This window comes from Pseudophryne corroboree, chromosome 9 (genome assembly GCF_028390025.1).
Source record: "Pseudophryne corroboree isolate aPseCor3 chromosome 9, aPseCor3.hap2, whole genome shotgun sequence".
Classification (NCBI taxonomy): Eukaryota; Metazoa; Chordata; class Amphibia; order Anura; family Myobatrachidae; genus Pseudophryne; species Pseudophryne corroboree.
In genome coordinates, this window is record NC_086452.1 from 71542378 (window position 1) to 71548789 (window position 6412).

At 40.7% G+C, this 6412-nt stretch overlaps 1 long non-coding RNA gene across 1 annotated transcript in view; it reads right to left on the reverse strand.

Annotated features, from left to right (window-relative positions):
* The window catches only part of LOC134957532 (uncharacterized), a 30025-nt gene that overhangs the window by 7021 nt on the left and 16592 nt on the right, over window positions 1-6412 (reverse strand). Inside the window, exons 2-3 of the long non-coding RNA XR_010186643.1 lie at window positions 706-774; window positions 512-578 (exon numbers count right to left, since the gene is read on the reverse strand). This is a non-coding gene — a long non-coding RNA (uncharacterized LOC134957532). The remainder of the gene's footprint in view (window positions 1-511; window positions 579-705; window positions 775-6412) is intronic.

Sequence of the window (6412 nt, forward strand, 5' to 3'; positions counted from 1 at the left end):
TTTGGTTATTGTTTAAAATAATTCAATAGGAAAATGTTAAATATATTGCTGTCATAACAATATAGTTAAATATGATATTTTTTCAAATAAATATATTCAGTTGAATAATATTTTATTGTTATGTAATATTAACAATAGAGAGTGGATCCATACTAGGCATTTCCAAAGTTAGAGATATGGTCCTGTGTAGTAATATATATATTAGTGTATAGGTAAAGCAAATATGTTCATTTTAGATATGTTAATATTTTTAAAGGTACATGATTCCAGGATTCATGTTAGAAGTACAATTTAGTTTAGAATTATAATTAAATAAAAAAAAAGGAATGAATCTAAAAATGAAGATATGGATATCAGACATTTCAAAGGTCATAACAGTTAACAAGATTATGTAAGAAATAAATTAAAAATATTATTTAATGTATGTAATATGTTTTGTTAAGAGCTGATTAAAGTACGTAAACAGGCTAAATATAAAAATGATAAAAACTGTTTCAATAGGTATAGTTACCGCAAAACCAAATAATGAGGAGTCCTAATCAGCGGATTGCAGTTGATTGGAAGGGCAAACAAGATAACTAGTTTAGGTGAAAAAAAAATATAATTAACAATGTCAAGATTAAACTATTACATTAGAACAGATGATTAAGGTACATAAATAGAAGACAAATTATCTACATCAAATTGTTTTAAAATGCATATTACCTGGAAAGTAATAAGGAGAAAAAATCTTCTTTGGCTTGCAGATGATGATTGGGAGGTCAGAACAGTAAACTAATTTAAAAAAATTGAGTAAATATATTAGCAATGCAGAAAAGTTAGCAAATGTTTAGAATAGTTGATATGCACTTTGAAATTGTATACAATTTAGAGAGCAATATTAAGGGGGGTACTCATGGAGAGATCCATGGCTAAAATCTAATCAATCTGACTAGATTGATTAGATTTTCTGCACATATCACTCGTGTGTAGCCCCCTCTGCGATAGCGATGCGCGGTGACGAACATCGCTATCGCTGCTGCTAGATTGAGCCTGCATGCAGACCATTACAGTTACATCAATTTAGAGTTAGTGTCTACTATACTATATTGACATTTGTGTGCTAATAAATTCTTTATAATTTAAAAAAATAATCAAATTTAAGGGAAGGGGGTATTGCTTGTTTGAGAAATGAGGTGTAACAATGTAAGATTGTTATTAACCAATCATAATATTTAGTATGTTACATGCACAAGAAAACATTAATAATTTAATTAATACCTATCACTGTTTTGCATTTTTACAGTTTATACATAAATTAGAATTTATCTCATTGTGTTAAAAACAGTTATTTCATAAGGATAAGGCCAGGATAACACAGCATGTGTCTAAATGAGTTATGGAACCACAGCATACTGCATGCCTTTAAACTTTTTTTTTATTATAGTGATGCCAACACTGTGGCAGTGCATGCTGGGTAGTTTAGTTACACAGAAGTTGGTGAGACAAAGGTTGCCTAACCATTACCTAGTCCATGGTTTCCTTCGGCATTTTAAATACACCTCCCAGCAAGCATGGACAACATGTTTAAATATAATAAAAGCAAACCTGTGAGAGTGCATGCTGGGATGTTTATTTCAACAGCAAATGGAGAACCACAGCATGTACACCATGAATTAGGCAAATAAAAAAATCTAACCGTTGCAGTAAAAATAGGATTTCAAAAATGGTGCAACCAAATATATATATATATTTGTTTTGATATAGAAAATATTGTAAATCTGTTTGATAAACAATATAATTGTTTTAATTGAAGAATATTAATAAAATTTATGTTAAAATTAATGAAGGGAAACTTTATGAAAAACATTACATGGGTACAACTGTGCTAAACTGAAATGGGAAACCATTATATTTTAAATCTTTAAAATATAGCTAGAGATTTTTGATTGATGTATATTTTAGAATGGAAAACATAATGTAGAAAATACTTGAATAATAGTTAATTTCTATAATTATAAAAATTCTACTTACCAGTAATGATAGCACCCGAAAATTCAATATGTGAAAAGTGGTTTTTTTTTTATGGTATTTTAAATGATTGAAAGTCAACTAATGAAAAATAAACCATAGAAAATATGAAACTTAACTTTAAAATGAAAAAATAACTATGTTTAGAATTAGTTTTAAAGTTACTCCAACTTGAGATGGAAGGCAATGGCATTTAGAAATTCCATCAAATCTATGAAACCAAGTTGGGCAAAACATTTCTGTAGTGCATCTTCTCGAGCAGTATTTTCACGTTTGGTTGGTGTTCGGGCAACATTAAAGGTTACTTTTTCAATGAGCTTGGTGGTCATTTGTTGCTCCTTGTGAAGATAGGAGATAAGTTTGTAGACTCCAAACTTTTTCTCTCCCAGGAGAATATTCCATCTCCTGTGCCATCCTTCCAACTTATTTTGGGTCCTTGGAATCCCACCAACCATATTGTCATGCACTGACCACATGCATGGTGGAAACAGTGGGGGACATCTGTTTTGACTTCTGGTTCGTTCTCTAAGCCGCCCCAATATATATGTCTCCTCAAAATAAGTTACTAATGTAGCAGCATTAGGAGGCATTTCTGATTTTAATTGTTCAAATGCAGCAGGGATTTCGTCTGCTGGGAGGAAGGAAAGTGCCTGAAGGTTCCTAAGTTTCATAGCAAAAGCATGATCACGTCCATATTGTACAGATAAGCCACATGATTGAATTTTTCGCCAAATATTTTGACCTAAATGAAACAAGCAACACTTATGTGTGCTACTCGGAAAAACTTGTTTAGCTGCTTGTATTGCAGCATTCTCAAAATCTGTCAAAATGTAAAGAGGAGAAAATAGAATATCATATTCCTGTGCATAATCCTGTAGGTCTTCTAAAAAACGGATATAACAAACCTCACTTTTGCTACTAAGCAATCCATAGACCAGTGGGACGAAGCGTTGCGTACTGTCATCTGTGCCAACCATAGCATGAATTGAGTATATTTGTCTAAATAGGGTTGGACACGTTTTGAAAGTGCCATCCATTACCCAATACGGTGCCTCATGAAGCTTCCGCAAGTTAGCTTCTGTACTGAATAATAGTGTCCTTTCGTTGTGGAAAGTACTGTCCTTTCCAAGAAATTTTATCCCATCAATGTATTCCAAATTATGTGGGATATCAATATCATCGAGTGTGGTTGGCTCAGGTGGGCAATCCGCTCTCCTTACCCTTTTCACAAGTTTACGGAGGGATTCACTGTTAGGAAGACAGGCAGCACTAGTAGACGGCATTTGGGCAGTAACCGCTTGAATTATTACAGATGGTGGATCATTGGTATCCCTTGCACGTTGCTTTATTGATGCCTTGGCAATGGCAACATCTGTTTTTTCAGCCTTCGGAGTATGAGTATGTTCTCCATGAGTATTAAGTTGGTGCTGTCCTGCAACAATGGTCGTCTTTGCAAAACATGAACAAGGGCCGGTCTTCCTCTCTGTGCAGTGCCAATAGACGACATCACCACGCTGCTTGTTTTTTGCCAAAAGATATCCGTCTATGTTTAAGAGCATTCCTCTTGTAGAAGGAACCAAACGACATGAAGGTTCATCAGCCATAGTTGAAATACGAATGAGTACTTGATCAGAAGGCTGGATGAATGTCGATTATGTAGACCTGAGCTAAGAGTAACTCTTTATAGCATTTTGAAGAGGGAGGAGAGTTAAAATATATTCAAATGTAACCAATGGCCAAAACTTTAAATTTAAATAAGTGGGAGGGTTAAAATTAACAAATATTTTTTAAGGGTAAAACGTTGGGATATTGATTGGATTTAAATAAAAAACTTTTATTAGGATACATACCTATACTAGTATAAAATATAAAAAATGTATACTTAGAGAGGTTTGTCAATAATATATGGAGAGTGCCGTCATACGATTGTTCATGGTCCGGAATGAGACTTGTAGCGACACGCAATAGAAATAACTTTGTAGGTGCCAGAGTCTCATTAGAGGCACATAAAGGGGTACAGGGGGAGGTATGAGAAGAATGGGAGTGTACGTCCAGAAATAGAGGGGTGCGCAGGGATGGGTGGGGGGGGGGGGATAGTGTACCATGCAGGGAATGATTGGCGGCAGTGGGTAAAGGCTTGTGGGAGATTGGCGGGCAGCCTTGGACTTGTAGTTCCATGCTTTAGAGGAGGGTATTTGATTTGGAAATTAGCGGAGGAAGCTTTTCATTTTGGATGGATTGGGGGGGGTGTAAATTTGGGAAGGGTGATGACTTCAATGAGGGTGCATAGAATAGTCTGGGGGGGGGTTTTATTATTTGGAGTTTGAAAACAACACGCACCCAACATGTTCTTGGGTGCGTGATCATTCAAAGGTTTTGACAGGAGAGACATGGGGTCTGGAGGAGACAATAAGATAAGTGGTGAACTTTATGTGACTCGGATTAGTATGGTGTTTGTATGTAAGAGACTTGGAGTCTACAGATAGGGGTGTAAGGGAGACATAAACATGATTTAATTTGTTTAGTATGGGTGCGCAGGGAGGGGGGGGGGGGGATAGTGTACCATGCAGGGAATGATTGACGGCAGTGGGTAAAGGCTTGTGGGAGCTTGGCGGTCAGCCTTGGACTTGTAGTTCCAGGCATAAGAGGAGAGTCGGGCGGCTGAAGCTATTAACGGGGGTAGCGTCTAATGCAAGACGCCTGATGGGGTGGGCAGGGATGGGGGGGGGGATAGTGTACCATGCAGGGAATAATTGACGGCAGTGGGTAAAGGCTTGTGGGAGCTTGGCGGTCAGCCTTGGACTTGTAGTTCCAGGCATAAGAGGCTTGTGGGAGCTTGGCGGTCAGCCTTGTACTTGTAGTTCCAGGCATAAGAGGCTTGTGGGAGCTTGGCGGTCAGCCTTGTACTTGTAGTTCCAGGCATAAGAGGCTTGTGGGAGCTTGGCGGTCAGCCTTGGACTTGTATTTCCAGGCATAAGAGGAGAGTCGGGCGGCTGAAGCTATTAACGGGGGTAGCGTCTAATGCAAGACGCCTGATGGGGTGCAGGGGGGTGGGGTGTGAAGAGAACACATAGGAGTGTACGTCCAGAAATAGAGGGGTGCGCAGGGATGGGGGGGGGGGGGGGGATAGTGTACCATGCAGGGAATGATTGACGGCAGTGGGTAAAGGCTTGTGGGAGATTGTCGGGCAGCCTTGTACTTGTAGTTCCACGCATAAGAGGAAAGTCGGGCGGCTGAATCTATTAGCGGGGTAGCGTCTGATGCAAGACGCCTGATGGGGTGCGCAGGGATGGGGGGGGCTAGTGTACCATGCAGGGAATAATTGACGGCAGTGGGTAAAGGCTTGTGGGAGCTTGGCGGTCAGCCTTGGACTTGTAGTTCCAGGCATAAGAGGAGAGTCGGGCGGCTGAAGCTATTAACGGGGGTAGCGTCTAATGCAAGACGCCTGATGGGGTGCAGGGGGGTGGGGTGTGAAGAGAACACATAGGAGTGTACGTCCAAAAATAGAGGGGTGCGCAGGGATGGGGGGGGGGGGGGGGATAGTGTACCATGCAGGGAATGATTGGCGGCAGTGGGTAAAGGCTTGTGGGAGATTGGCGGGCAGCCTTGGACTTGTAGTTCCATGCTTTAGAGGAGGGTATTTGATTTGGAAATTAGCGGAGGAAGCTTTTCATTTTGGATGGATTGGGGGGGGTGTAAATTTGGGAAGGGTGATGACTTCAATGAGGGTGCATAGAATAGTCTGGGGGGGGGTTTTATTATTTGGAGTTTGAAAACAACACGCACCCAACATGTTCTTGGGTGCGTGATCATTCAAAGGTTTTGACAGGAGAGACATGGGGTCTGGAGGAGACAATAAGATAAGTGGTGAACTTTATGTGACTCGGATTAGTATGGTGTTTGTATGTAAGAGACTTGGAGTCTACAGATAGGGGTGTAAGGGAGACATAAACATGATTTAATTTGTTTAGTATGGGTGCGCAGGGAGGGGGGGGGGGGGGATAGTGTACCATGCAGGGAATGATTGACGGCAGTGGGTAAAGGCTTGTGGGAGCTTGGCGGTCAGCCTTGGACTTGTAGTTCCAGGCATAAGAGGAGAGTCGGGCGGCTGAAGCTATTAACGGGGGTAGCGTCTAATGCAAGACGCCTGATGGGGTGCGCAGGGATGGGGGGGGCTAGTGTACCATGCAGGGAATAATTGACGGCAGTGGGTAAAGGCTTGTGGGAGCTTGGCGGTCAGCCTTGGACTTGTAGTTCCAGGCATAAGAGGAGAGTCGGGCGGCTGAAGCTATTAACGGGGGTAGCGTCTGATGCAAGACGCCTGATGGGGTGCGCAGGGATGGGGGGGGCTAGTGTACCATGCAGGGAATAATTGACGGCAGTGGGTAAAGGCTTGTGGGAG